Here is a 15,761-nt window from a genome sequence, read left to right as displayed (position 1 = left end):
AGAGCTGAGATTGTTACTTCTGAGAGGGTAAACAGGGGCAGAGGGAGATTGGAAAGGAAAAGTGAAAGTGGAGAAAAAGCGTGTAGCAGCTTATATCAATGATAAAACTACTCCTTCATTATCTAATCATTCCAAATAAAAATCTGGTTACACCCTTAGCTCTCATTGGCTGACTGGTAACGCCACTTTGTAATCCAACCCCCATGGTTGAATATCTCTGGCTGTATTACCTCATATTGGACACCGGGGGCAGCAGCAGGAGTAGGAATGCAGTCCTGCCAGCAAAATACTTTAAAGTACAGAACAATATAGATTTTCATAAATGTATATTCTATTCAGTATACTTATTATTTTTTAATTTAACTGAGCATGTGTATTTCAATACCAGACATGAGTATATTGATTAAGTATGTATACAACATTGAATCTATAGAACATACACATATACTGTATATATATATATATATATATATATATATATATATATACACTTCCCACTGATATTGTCTTAAAGGGACACTGAACCCAAATTGTTTCTTTCTTGATTTAGAGCATGCGATTTTAAGCAACTTTCTAATTTACTCCTATTATCAAATTTTCTTCATTATCTTGGTATCTTTATTTGAAAAGCAAGAATGTAAGTTTAGATGCCGGTCCATTTTTGGTGAACAACCTGGGTTGTACTTGCTGATTGGTGGATAAATTCACCCACCAATAAACAAGTGCTGTCCAGAGTACTGAACCAAAAATTGGCTGGCGCCTTAGCTTAGATGCCTTCTTTTTCAAATTAACATAGAAAAAGAACGAAGAAAAATTTGATGATAGGACTAAATTAGAAAATGCTTAAAAATGCATGCTCTATCTGAATCACATAAGAAAAAAATTGGGTTCAGTGTCCCTTTAAGAGATGTACCCAAAAGTCACGTTTCTATAAGGGGACTTTAAAGGATTTTAATTCATAATTTCAGTATGAGATTAATTAATATTTTAGTTCATATTCTGATATAATATCTCCACCTTTTCCAGTTATCATCTTATCTCATATACATACCCTGTGAGTAGCAGTCTGATGTAAAGGTATACCACGCTCATACAGCGGGTTAGGGACCGGAGCCCCGCTGTAAAGTGAAAACCGCCTTAAAGTGAAACAAGGCAGTTTTAACTTGCCAGTGTGTTTAAAAACTTGAAAACATGTTTGAACTAACATTTATTAGGGGTGCAATAGTGCTACATTTAGTTTAACACCAGCACAGTACTCAATTAGTATTCAATAAATACTGTACCTGTAAAATAGTGACAATAACTAGTAAAATTTTCCAGACTATAGCACTGAGACACAGATTGCACTGTAATGCAGTAAACAGCATGAACTGCCAGTCACTTTTCTCACAATCTCACGAAGATTACAGCACTGTTTCAAAATCTTTGGAGGTTGAACTTCAGCTCCACAAAGCGCTGTATTAGCAAAGCGCTGTAAAGTGAAGCGCTGTAAAGTGAGGTATACCTGTAATTCTGTAGTAATATATCATTATAGAAATACTCGGCTAGATTTAGAGTTTGGCGTTAGCCGTGAAAACCAGCGTTAGAGGCTCCTAACGCTGGTTTTAGGCTACCGCCGGTATTTGGAGTCACTGAAAATAGGGTCTAACGCACACTTTTCAGCCGCGACTTTTCCATACCGCAGATCCCCTTACGTCAATTGCGTATCCTATCTTTTCAATGGGATCTTTCTAACTCCGGTATTTAGAGTTGTTTCTGAAGTGAGCGTTAGACATCTAACGACAAAACTACAGCCGCAGAAAAAAAGCAGGAGTGAAGAGCTTTCTGGGCTAACGCCGGTTTATAAAGCTCTTAACTACTGTACTCTAAAGTACACTAACACACATAAACTACCTATGTACCCCTAAACCGAGGTCCCCCCACATCGCCGCCACTCGATTAAATTTTTTTAACCCCTAATCTGCCGACCGCCAACTACGTTATCCTTATGTACCCCTAATCTGCTGCCCCTAACACCGCCGACCCCTATATTATATTTATTAACCCCTAATCTGCCCCCCACAACGTCGCCTCCACCTGCCTACACTTATTAACCCCTAATCTGCCGACCGCAAAGCGCCGCCACCTACGTTATCCCTATGTACCCCTAATCTGCTGCCCCTAACACCGCCGACCCCTATATTATATTTATTAACCCCTAATCTGCCCCCCTCAACGTCGCCTCCACCTGCCTACACTTATTAACCCCTAATCTGCCGACCGCAAAGCGCCGCCACCTACGTTATCCCTATGTACCCCTAATCTGCTGCCCCTAACACCGCCGACCCCTATATTATATTTATTAACCCCTAATCTGCCCCCCTCAACGTCGCCTCCACCTGCCTACACTTATTAAACCCTAATCTGCCGAGCGGACCTGAGCGCTACTATAATAAAGTTATTAACCCCTAATCCGCCTCACTAACCCTATCATAAATAGTATTAACCCCTAATCTGCCCTCCCTAACATCGCCGACACCTAACTTCAATTATTAACCCCTAATCTGCCGACCGGAGCTCACCGCTACTATAATAAATGGATTAACCCCTAAAGCTAAGTCTAACCCTAACACTAACACCCCCCTAAGTTAAATATAATTTAAATCTAACGAAATTAATTAACTCTTATTAAATAACTTATTCCTATTTAAAGCTAAATACTTACCTGTAAAATAAATCCTAATATAGCTACAATATAAATTATAATTACATTGTAGCTATTTTAGGATTAATATTTATTTTACAGGCAACTTTGTAATTATTTTAACCAGGTACAATAGCTATTAAATAGTTAAGAACTATTTAATAGTTACCTAGTTAAAATAATAACAAAATTACCTGTAAAATAAATCCTAACCTAAGTTACAATTAAACCTAACACTATACTATCATTAAATTAATTAAATAAAATACCTACAATTACCTACAATTAAACCTAACACTACACTATCAATACATTAATTAAATACAATACCTACAAATAAATACATTTAAATAAACTAACTAAAGTACAAAAAATAAAAAAGAACTAAGTTACAAAAAATAAAAAAATATTTACAAACATCAGAAAAATATTACAACAATTTTAAAATAATTACACCTACTCTAAGCCCCCTAATAAAATAACAAAGACCCCCAAAATAAAAAAATGCCCTACCCTATTCTAAATTAATAAAGTTAAAAGCTCTTTTACCTTACCAGCCCTGAACAGGGCCCTTTGCGGGGCATGCCCCAAGAAATTCAGCTCTTTTGCCTGTAAAAAAAAACATACAATACCCCCCCCCCAACATTACAACCCACCACCCACATACCCCTAATCTAACCCAAACCCCCCTTAAATAAACCTAACACTAAGCCCCTGAAGATCTTCCTACCTTGTCTTCACCTCACCAGGTATCACCGATCCGTCCTGGCTCCAAAATCTTCATCCAACCCAAGCGGGGGCTGGCGATCCATCATCCGGTGCTGAAGAGGTCCAGAAGAGGCTCCAAAGTCTACATCCTATGCGGGAAGAAGAGTAGATCCGGACCGGCAACCATCTTCTTCCAAGCGGCATCTTCTATCTCCGATGACGACCGGCTCCATCCTGAAGACCTCCAGCGCGGATCCGTCCTCTTCTTCCGACGACTTCCCGACGAATGACGGTTCCTTTAAGGGACGTCATCCAAGATGGCGTCCCTCGAATTCCGATTGGCTGATAGGATTCTATCAGCCAATCGGAATTAAGGTAGGAAAATTCTGATTGGCTGATGGAATCAGCCAATCAGAATCAAGTTCAATCCGATTGGCTGATCCAATCAGCCAATCAGATTGAGCTCGCATTCTATTGGCTGTTCCGATCAGCCAATAGAATGCGAGCTCAATCTGATTGGCTGATTGGATCAGCCAATCGGATTGAACTTGATTCTGATTGGCTGATTCCATCAGCCAATCAGAATTTTCCTACCTTAATTCCGATTGGCTGATAGAATCCTATCAGCCAATCGGAATTCGAGGGACGCCATCTTGGATGACGTCCCTTAAAGGAACCGTCATTCGTCGGGAAGTCGTCGGAAGAAGAGGACGGATCCGCGCTGGAGGTCTTCAGGATGGAGCCGGTCGTCATCGGATGAAGATAGAAGATGCCGCTTGGAAGAAGATGGTTGCCGGTCCGGATCTACTCTTCTTCCCGGATAGGATGAAGACTTTGGAGCCTCTTCTGGACCTCTTCAGCACCGGATGATGGATCGCCAGCCCCCGCTTGGGTTGGATGAAGATTTTGGAGCCAGGACGGATCGGTGATACCTGGTGAGGTGAAGACAAGGTAGGAAGATCTTCAGGGGCTTAGTGTTAGGTTTATTTAAGGGGGGTTTGGGTTAGATTAGGGGTATGTGGGTGGTGGGTTGTAATGTTGGGGGGGGGGGTATTGTATGTTTTTTTTTACAGGCAAAAGAGCTGAATTTCTTGGGGCATGCCCCGCAAAGGGCCCTGTTCAGGGCTGGTAAGGTAAAAGAGCTTTTAACTTTATTAATTTAGAATAGGGTAGGGCATTTTTTTATTTTGGGGGTCTTTGTTATTTTATTAGGGGGCTTAGAGTAGGTGTAATTATTTTAAAATTGTTGTAATATTTTTCTGATGTTTGTAAATATTTTTTTATTTTTTGTAACTTAGTTCTTTTTTATTTTTTGTACTTTAGTTAGTTTATTTAAATGTATTTATTTGTAGGTATTGTATTTAATTAATGTATTGATAGTGTAGTGTTAGGTTTAATTGTAGGTAATTGTAGGTATTTTATTTAATTAATTTAATGATAGTATAGTGTTAGGTTTATTTGTAACTTAGGTTAGGATTTATTTTACAGGTAATTTTGTTATTATTTTAACTAGGTAACTATTAAATAGTTCTTAACTATTTAATAGCTATTGTACCTGGTTAAAATAATTACAAAGTTGCCTGTAAAATAAATATTAATCCTAAAATAGCTACAATGTAATTATAATTTATATTGTAGCTATATTAGGATTTATTTTACAGGTAAGTATTTAGCTTTAAATAGGAATAAGTTATTTAATAAGAGTTAATTAATTTCGTTAGATTTAAATTATATTTAACTTAGGGGGGTGTTAGTGTTAGGGTTAGACTTAGCTTTAGGGGTTAATCCATTTATTATAGTAGCGGTGAGCTCCGGTCGGCAGATGTAAGGTGTATAATCCCACGGGGGGGTGTCAGCGCAGGCCAAAGCCTGGGGCCTAGTGTACCACCTGAGGCATATGTAGATTATCTGATAAGGGCCCCTTAGAATGACTCAGACCACGCAGCATTATGATCGAAAGCCAATTCTGTTTATTGCACAGTGCAAGCCTTTCTTATAGTGACATACAGGGTTAAGGCGATGACACGTTAGGACCGCGTCATCTTACACAGTTATACAGAGCAATTTACAAGGAAAAACTGGAACATGAGTTTCTCATAACAATATTTACAGAGTCATAACAAACTACCATCTGCAGAGACAACCGAGTGTCTGAAGCCTCTTGTTTACATTATCTTATTCTATCTTACTTCTAGGCATTAGGCCAGGGTACATTGGCAAGGCCAAATAGCTAAAGAAACTCATAACATGCATATAATTCTCACTGCATAATACCCCAGTATAATAAAGTCTATTCATTACAAAATGGCTGCGAGGAACAAGATGGCTGCGAAGAACAAGATGGCTGCCATCAGGTTCATATTACCCCTAACATACCATCCTTTTATTCTAACAGAATAACATAAAAATAGACAGGCATAGAAAATTAGTAAAGCCTTATATTATGGTAACAGAACTCTATAAGAATACTAAAGAGAAAAATATTTGCATGTCGTGATATACTTTTATAGGCTAATTGTCACTGCATATAGGTACAGTCCCTCCAATACCTTCCATCTATCCTCCAGCCTTCCCAAAACTACCGGTCTACCAGCACAGAGACCCAACCAGCCCCCCATCTACCCCCAAACAACGCTGCATCTTCTATCTCTCCACCTGCATTGCTAGCACCCCCCAATATGTCCAACAGTTCCTTTTCCACAGTAAAGCATGACATAGCAACAGCACAACTGTCTCTAGGTGGCCTCTGATCACTTTAAGAACAGTCTTTGTCCATTTGAGAGCGCTGCACCTTGACACTTTGCTATAATACAGTTCTCCAACAGTTCATTTGCAGTAGGGGTGCTTATCCACGGTTCTTCCGCAGGGAGATACTGGAAATCTGATGGTTTGTTCATGGGGTAGACAAGGCAACCAGTGGATACCCATGGCAAGCAGACACTCGAGTCACAGGGAGTCTAGGAAGCAAACAGAAACAGTACAGGATGAGTACACACCGAAATACAATCACAATTATGTCCAAATAAAATGTCACTTTTATCCTATGTCATTTAAAATCAAACAAAACATTGTTGATATATAATACATTGACATTTCTCAGAGAATAATTTACAACTTCTCTATACACTTTTAAATGATACTTCATGAATACTACGCAAGTGAAATCCTGTCAGACTTCCTCAAGGGCCTGAATGTTTATGCTAAAACTTATGCTAAGGCCTGCCCTGTTGTAAGAATGGAAAAAAGAAAACCGTCAATGAAAATAAATGAATTTCTTTACAATATCACTTTGAACTTCTAAAAAAATAAAAGAACCTTGTGTTGCTTTATTCTGGATGGCTGCTATCTATAATGCTTATAATTCTCCAACCATGATCCTAATCTGATATAAACACTACTAGTTTACTAATTATTTTATGCAACCTAAATTCTCTCACACTCCTATATGAGGAAAGCATACAAACAGAACATCATTTAAAACTACAAGCTCTTTTAAAGGTAAACACATCTTTATGGTAAGAATTACTCTCTTTGACAAACATGAGGAATGACCAAATTCACTTTGCAGATACCATACTAATTAATAAAAGGGAAAAATACATTTGCTTTCATAAACTATAATTATGCTATTCCCTGAACAAACATTTCTCTGTATATTTACTATAAACTTCTAGCTTAGATGTGTCCTCCTTATGTTCTAAAGGGTGAAGGGTCTAAAATATTATTCTATGTTGCAGCATTTTCCTTAAACCTATTTTCTATACTCAGTGGGCCATTCAATAGAGTACAATACTGCAAAGTTCACAGTTACACTTATCTAAAGGGTTACTTTGTTACGCACATAAACTACCATGTGCACTAATACCAATGAAGCATATGATTTCTTAGACCAAATATGATCAATAAAAATAAAACAAATACAAGAAAATACAAAACAAGCAATATAAGGAATGGAGTTAAAACAATACTCCCCTAATTTAATTGGTTGATCCTGTAACAGCATAACAGGACTTCCATATCGAGCGGTAAGGCACAGTCCAGAGAAGGATAGTCTTTATGTCCTGAAGACACACATCAGAGAAAACAGTCATGGATTACCCAGAGTCCAGTTCTGGGGCTGGTACCAGCATGCAAAGCAAAGAATGGATCCAAAGATAGTTCAGTAACTTTTTTTTTACTGCAGTATGATGGTTAAAACAAGCTTGACAAAAGGTCTTTCATCTTTATCTTTTCTTTCTTTAAAGGTTTACTCACTTTCAATCTTTAATCTTTTGAAGAGTGCACTTATGGAATTTTGCCTGTACAGATTTTACCTAAATATGGAAACTCAAAAATAATTCAGTTAGTGTGTTTCAATCTCTGAAGACAGCATACTCTCATCCTGCAAATACAAATATAGTGTTAAGAACCACATAGAAAAATAAAACATTTTAGGCATCTGAAATTAACACAATAACATTGTACGAGGAGATTCAAAACGTTTTAGGTTCACCTCCTAAAAATAATCTCCTCCATTACATAAAGATATTCATCAATACTCATCAATACTTCCCCCATGTTTGCGTAAAACATCTCATGTGACACGCAAACACAAGATAACAAGAAACTAAACGATAAATCATGCACTCCACTCATGCAGAGACAATTCTCAATAGCAAGCAAAATGAAATACACTTCACAATTCAATATGCTGTCCACAAAAGAGAAAAACATAACAAACAATGAAAACCAATCGTTCTTGTCTTACACAAAACGAAACATTAGCTGCTGACACAAATTTCAAACAACCACAATTAACTTAGAATGCAACACATATTCTGACATTCGCTGAAATGCAACACACTCAGAACATGACAAACAATTAAAAACATCCACTATGTACAAAACTTTAATATCACACAAAGAAAGCAATCACAGCAGATGCCCAAGAAACTTAAGTTGCAGATTGCACAAATAAAATTGAGCTTATTTGGGAAAGATCAGATAACCACAGTAGCCACTGTTAAAGGGACATTCTAGGATAAATGAAAATTCATTACTCAGATAGGACTTTTAATTTTAACCAACCTTCCTAGATTAAACCAAACATAGGTAGGCTTATATGCTAATTTTTTTAAACCTTTGAGGACTGCCTCTTATCACAGGCTGTATAAATCTCATTACAACACCAAGAGACAAAATACACGTAAGCCATATAAATAAAACCAAAACTGTGAACAGATAAATTAGCTAGTTATATAAATGCAGTAGAATCAGATAAACTGTGCATCATTTGTTTTAGGGGTGTTTAATTCTAGACACCTTATAGACCACGGCTTAACTGTTAAGCAGCAATCAAAGCCATTGCAATAATAGTGGTAGACTATTTAATAACCAAATAACTATATATATTTTAAAGTGTCACTGAAATCACTTCATTAAATAATATCTCATTTATTTATTGAACGCAGTGGGGGTTATTTTAAATAACAAAGAGTTATATCTGTGAGATACAGTTTGACAGCCACAGAAATAAAATTATCATTTTTTTAAGCTATATTCTATGACAGAATATAATATAAATACTTGTTTCTTTGTAGTGAGCAATTTATAGTTATCATTTTTTATAACATAGAACACCAGTACTGCCGCTTTAAATGTACAGTGCAAATTGTTCTCTCTGTAACAAAGCCAAACACAAGAGAGAAACTTCTTTTCTTTTTTTTTTTTTAAAGAAAACCAAAACATGCACAGTGTTATCAGTCTTTCTCAAGGATAGTGAGGCAAGCTCAAAGTTTCATTTTTACTTAAAGGAGAAACACTGTTTACTGCTTAAAAATATAAAATTCACACTAAAACTTGATAAATGCTAATTAGTTTAACCACAACAAAATTATTGGATTTAACGTTGTATATAATTTGATATTCCCCATTCTGCAGCTCTCCAGCCAAATATAACAACCGCATATAACACAAAAAAAAAATAAGCTTTCTGAAAAAGAAATACTAATACAATTTCCCCTTTAAATTAATCCCAATGATCCTTATAATAAAAAAAAATGTATACTGACGTTCATTAAATAGCCTAAACAAGCATAAGCAGCATAAGAACGCACTCACAGTGGGATGCAGGCTAATTAAAGGGACATTTTAACCAAATTAAAAATAATCTTTAATTGAAACTGCTAACACAGTGAAATATACTAGTGTTAGGCTTACAGTAAACCTCATCGTCTTTTATGTAAATATTCCCTTAAATTCTCAGATGTTATACCAGTTTTCCTGTATCCCTTTAAATATTTTCACTCCTCTGTTTTTTCTCGTTTTTTTTTCTTTTCTGTCCGCTAGTCTCACGGATCCCTACACTAAAATTGTAGACAACTTATCACTTCAGTTTGCATTACAGAGAGAATTAAGTTATGCTGCAAAAAAATATCTGCTATCTGAACAGCAACTTTAAAATAAATATATACAAAGAAAGGTCTCTAAAAATATATTTAGCAAACTACTAATACAGGGTTATTGCACTGGTTCTTTAACTAATAAAATGACAATTTTCTATTGCTCCGTCTACGCACTGAGCTCTGATTTTCCAGACAAATATAAGATAATATGCCGCTTGTATAACAAGTCATGGACAATACATTAATAGCAACACCTTGTTACAGTGAACCGTCCCTTTAAGGACTAACCATTCATCACGCAAATTACATATGTATATCCCAACCACAATCTAGGCTGCTTGTATGATTTACCACACCAATTTCACCTCTGTACTGTAGCATGACCTGCAGATTAATTTACTTGCAACAAAAACAGACGCCCTTTTAGAAAAACTTTCAATTACAGCCTATAAATATATTTCATTGTGTGCACCCACGCCGTGCACATACCTTACAAATACAACATACGTTAACCCATTAATCATACCAGAAACAATTTCATATTTACCAGAGCGTGACAAAAAATCCCATACCATCGCACTTTCAAAGCCGTTACTTCACTTGCAAAAACAATATCATATCTTTACATGCCGAACAACAATTATAACTTAAAACTAAAACTGCATATGAATACCACATACTTAAAACATGCTGGTGACTTTAAAATACAGGTATATAAAATAACATGACCAAATATCTTCTAAAAACGTCTGATTTCCCAGCAGAGAAACAGAAGGAAACATTATTACGATACAGACACACAAGTTCATTTCATCTCGCATACCAAAGATTCACTCCCTTTTTCCTTTTCTCAGAAAAACATCTAATTTATAGCGTACGACATACATATAAAATTTACCAGATTACCCTATCACCAAATCCAAAATGCATTCTTTATTTTTCCGAAACCCCACAAAATGGCCACTTTTGCAGGGTTTGAGACAATCATTTTCAAATAATACATTCTGTTCCTGGTCCAAAGTAAATCTGTTACACGCATACCACAGTGAGAACCTACAGACCATCACACATTATGCATCTCAATATACAAAATTTCAGTTTTGTTACTGCAAGCAAACAAAAAAAATCTTACAAACGGAGACAGGATTTCTTTTCTCTCTTTTTTTTTCTTTTCTGAGCTATGTGCGCGCTCAGTGGTGGCCCCCCTTCTTTGCCTGCTACATTCTTTAACACAGAGATTTCTCTATTTATCAAACAGCAGTACTTACTGACAGTGTTTTAAAAAAATATTTCTGTCTTTTGCAGAAACTATTAACTCTTCTTTTCTTTTACCTTATACATGTAATTTTCTCTGTGCAATCTTATCTATGAGCAGTTCCCCTTTTTCAATACAATAATAGCCACAATTAACATGCACAGCCACTTAATATTTTCTACGCACAGCATCATTTTATATAGCAGCAAAAGCAAGCATCAGATATCAACATGAGCTTCAGGTGGGTAACAAAACTCTATTATGGGAATGAATATGGGAAACTTCAACACACATGAGACTTACTCACTTCACTGCCAAGTTCGCCCGGAGTAGCTTATCTTAAAAGCTCCCCGTCAACTGGCATTCATATATTACTTGCGCGCTTATCACCGACAGGACTCACAATATCTGTTGTGTCCCAGCACAGGACTGATTACCTGTCTGGAGGGGTATCACAACTGCCGGCAGGACTCTAACCTCCGCAAACCTGTGCTTCAACCACAGGAACCCCTTTAACCTTATATCATTATCATATATTACACCTTTTTTTTTTTTTTTTTTTTTTTAAAAAAACACAAACAACTAATTTTAGGTTCAGATTCACAGAAGGAAAGCATGGTAAAAGCACTCATACTTACGCACTGCGAATCCCACCGCTGCCACCAAGAATTGTAAGGTGTATAATCCCACGGGGGGGTGTCAGCGCAGGCCAAAGCCTGGGTCCTAGTGTACCACCTGAGGCATATGTAGATTATCTGATAAGGGCCCCTTAGAATGACTCAGACCACGCAGCATTATGATCGAAAGCCAATTCTGTTTATTGCACAGTGCAAGCCTTTCTTATAGTGACATACAGGGTTAAGGGGATGACACGTTAGGACCGCGTCATCTTACAGAGTTATACAGAGCAATTTACAAGGAAAAACTGGAACATGAGTTTCTCATAACAATATTTACAGAGTCATAACAAACTACCATCTGCAGAGACAACCGAGTGTCTGAAGCCTCTTGTTTACATTATCTTATTCTATCTTACTTCTAGGCATTAGGCCAGGGTACATTGGCAAGGCCGAATAGCTAAAGAAACTCATAACATGCATATAATTCTCACTGCATAATACCCCAGTATAATAAAGTCTATTCATTACAAAATGGCTGCGAGGAACAAGATGGCTGCGAAGAACAAGATGGCTGCCATCAGGTTCATATTACCCCTAACAGCAGATTAGGGGTTAATAATTGAAGTTAGGTGTCGGCGATGTTAGGGAGGGCAGATTAGGGGTTAATACTATTTATGATAGGGTTAGTGAGGCGGATTAGGGGTTAATAACTTTATTATAGTAGCGCTCAGGTCCGCTCGGCAGATTAGGGGTTAATAAGTGTAGGCAGGTGGAGGCGACGTTGAGGGGGGCAGATTAGGGGTTAATAAATATAATATAGGGGTCGGCGGTGTTAGGGGCAGCAGATTAGGGGTACATAGGGATAATGTAAGTAGCGGCGGTTTACGGAGCGGCAGATTAGGGGTTAATAATATAATGCAGGGGTCAGCGATAGCGGGGGCGGCAGATTAGGGGTTAATAAGTGTAAGGTTAGGGGTGTTTAGACTCGGGGTACATGTTAGAGTGTTAGGTGCAGACGTAGGAAGTGTTTCCCCATAGGAAACAATGGGGCTGCGTTAGGAGCTGAACGCGGCTTTTTGGCAGGTGTTAGGTTTTTTTTCAGCTCAAACTGCCCCATTGTTTCCTATGGGGGAATCGTGCACGAGCACGTTTTTGAGGCTGGCCGCGTCCGTAAGCAACTCTGGTATCGAGAGTTGCATTTGCGGTAAAAATGCTCTACGCTCCTTTTTTGGAGCCTAACGCAGCATTTTTTTGGACTCTCAATACCAGAGTTATTTTTATGGTGCGGCCAGAAAAAAGCCTGCGTAGCTAACGCACCCCCTTGGCCGCCAAACTCCAAATCTAGCCGACTGTTTATATATTTGATTTTACTCTATCTAATAGGAATAAATTGCCTATCTGTGGATATCCCCTTAATATTGAGTGCATAAAACTATATGATACAATTCATGGCACATTACATAGGCATTTATATACCAGTATCTACTAGTCATATTTGGAACCTCATTTTCACACTAGATTCCTGAACATTTTAAATTCACCAATACAGTTACCCACTTATCTAATATAGTATATCAGGTCTAAGGTATATGTCCCAGACCAATATATATATATTTATTTATATAGATATTTTTAATACAATCTGAGTATTTTAACTATATGACACTTATGCACAAGTCATATCATATGAGAAATGGAGGCCCGGAGCTTGTGGGCCCGTGTTTCTGGCGAGTCTTCAGACTCGCCAGAAACGCAAGTTATGGAGCAGCGGTCTAAAGACTGCTGCTCCATAACCCTGTCTGCCTGCTCTGAGCAGGCAGACAGGAATCGCCACAATTTAACCCGATCGTATGATCGGGTCGATTGACACCTCCCTGCTGGTGGCCAATTGGCCGCGAATGTGCAGGGTGCGGCGTTGCACCAGCAGCTCTTGCGAGCTGCTGGTGCAATGCTGAATACGGAGAGCGTATTGCTCTCTGCATTCAGTGAGGTCTTGCGGACCTGATCCGCACTGTCGGATCAGGTCTGCAAGACCGTTGTTAAATAGGCCTCTTAGCCTCCCATATGCTGGCATCTGAGCTATCACCTTTTCAGACAAGGATTGTGTATTCAAGAGTTGCAGGAATTACAGTGTCTTGTTTATACATACATAGTGTAAATTAACAAAGTGTAATCAAACTAAGCCGGAAGAAGCCCCGTGCCTTTGGGGGTGAAACGTGCGTAGCAAGGCAGCTACACTTTACTCCAACAGGAGACACCAGGATCCGTAGAAGCCACTACAAACAGGTGAAATTCACTGTGGAAGTGTCAGAACACCCGTGATGGATCGGTAAGCAAAAGATTTTTCAACCCGCAATTGACCCCCACCGTCTATCTCACTACACTGGACTGAAGCAGAGTTGAACAGGAGGGTCAGGTGAGTCATTGATTAAGCCCCACTCACGGATTAATAATTTGTCAAGCTGAATACTTGGAGGGAGTTTGGAGGGCTGACCGCTTCCCCTTCCTAACTTATGCTACCAACGGACTGTATATATATATATATGGGGGAGACTGTTAAACTCTAACCTTGTTTACTAACGGGGTTCCACGCTATACAAAGTAATTATCTAAAAACCTGTGGATGTGTGCTTATATACACTGGGACATACTACTGGGTGGAAATAGCCCACTGGTGAATTGGTGAATTACCATAACAGGGAGCTCCTGAATCCTTAACTAAGGGTACCCTTATTTACTTGCTTGGACTAAAGTTCAGTTACCACTTTTGTGGCTTATTAAGGAAATCAATCTTTTAGTTTGTGTTTTTTTCAATTGGTCTATATATATATATATATATATATATGTGTGCTTTTTATTGCATTAGAATGCATATGAATTAAATGGTTTGCTCAATGCAATTATGGGTGGTGATCTCTGATTTTCTAATACGACTGTGTAAGGTTTAAGTGCCAGGAAAGGGTATACTTAAACCACCAGTGGGAAACAATTTTGTGCCCTCTACTGATGGTTTGCAACTTTTTTCTATATACAATATATATATATATATATATATATATATATATATATATATATATATATATATATATATATATATATATATATATATAGATATAGATATATAGATAGATATTTTTAATACAATCTGAGTATTTTAACTATATGACACTTATGAACAAATGATTCCATATGAGACTTAGCCTCCCATATGCTGGCATCTGAGCTATCACCTTTCCAGACAAGGATTGTGTATTCAAGAGTTGCAGGAATTACAGTGTCTTGTTTATACATACATAGTGTAAATTAACTGCTTTCCTGAAGATCCTGAGCTTCAGACATGAGTCCAGACCTGCGTCTGCTGTCCACAGGGGTTCCTGTGATCTATCATCTAGGTAACAGGTTTATCTTGTTTGAAAAGATCTAATCTCATTAAAGGGACACTGAACCCAAATTTTTTTCTTTCGTGATTCAGATAGAGCATGCAATTTTAAGCAACTTTCTAATTTACTCCTATTATCAAATTTTCTTCATTCTCTTGGTATCTTTATTTGAAAAGTAAGAATGTAAGTTTAGATGCCAGCCCATTTTTGGTGAACAACCTGGGTTGTTCCTGCTGATTGGTGGATTAATTTAACCGACCAATAAACAAGTGCTGTCCAGGGTTCCTGATCCAAAAAATAGCTTAGATGCCTTCTTTTTCAAATACAGATAACAAGAGAACAAAGAAAAATTGATAATAGGAGTAAATTAGAAAGTTGCTTAAAATTGCTGCTCTATTTGAATCACGAAAGAAAAAAATTGGGTTCAGTGTCCCTTTAAGTGATGAGGTAAATAATCTTTTGAAGCTTCTACTTTCTAGTTGGGGAACAAATGTTCTCTTTGTGGTTTTGTAATGTGTATTTGTTCAGAAAGAGGGGGGTTTGATTTCTGAGAAAGAGGGGGGTTTGATTTCTGAGTCTAGCTTCAGAATCTTGACAAAATGGGTTTGCATTTAGCAATGGCCTAAGCATTTCATATAATATTGAAGTATTACCTATATTATATGTTGATATATATATCAATTAAATATCACTCACCAATACCCTGATATATATATATAGTAATCTCACACC

Source organism: Bombina bombina, chromosome 12, assembly GCF_027579735.1.
Source record: "Bombina bombina isolate aBomBom1 chromosome 12, aBomBom1.pri, whole genome shotgun sequence".
In the NCBI taxonomy this organism is placed as follows: domain Eukaryota; kingdom Metazoa; phylum Chordata; class Amphibia; order Anura; family Bombinatoridae; genus Bombina; species Bombina bombina.
This window is presented reverse-complemented; position numbering follows the sequence as displayed.